The sequence below is a fragment of the Polyergus mexicanus genome, unplaced genomic scaffold, assembly GCF_030449975.1.
Source record: "Polyergus mexicanus isolate NDT 795.1 unplaced genomic scaffold, iyPolMexi1.0 SCAF_14, whole genome shotgun sequence".
NCBI classification, from domain to species: Eukaryota; Metazoa; Arthropoda; class Insecta; order Hymenoptera; family Formicidae; genus Polyergus; species Polyergus mexicanus.
Genome location: NW_027223334.1, coordinates 90,575 through 90,795, shown reverse-complemented (window position 1 = coordinate 90,795; position 221 = coordinate 90,575).

The following is a 221-nucleotide window of genomic DNA, read 5'->3' as shown; positions in this document are numbered from 1 at the left end:
TTGATATGTTCGGAAATATAACAATTCTTGTACATATCTTGCGATTTGTAATTGAAACTTAATCTATATGAAAAGATACAAACAAAATGTAGGTATTTCTGAATACAGTTTTCACCTTAAGCTCTTCTCTTACAGAATTTCAAAGCAAAAATTTTTATCTTAAGCTCGACGAAAATTGAAAGCACTTTAAATGCAAAGAAAACATCTTATTTTGAATTTGT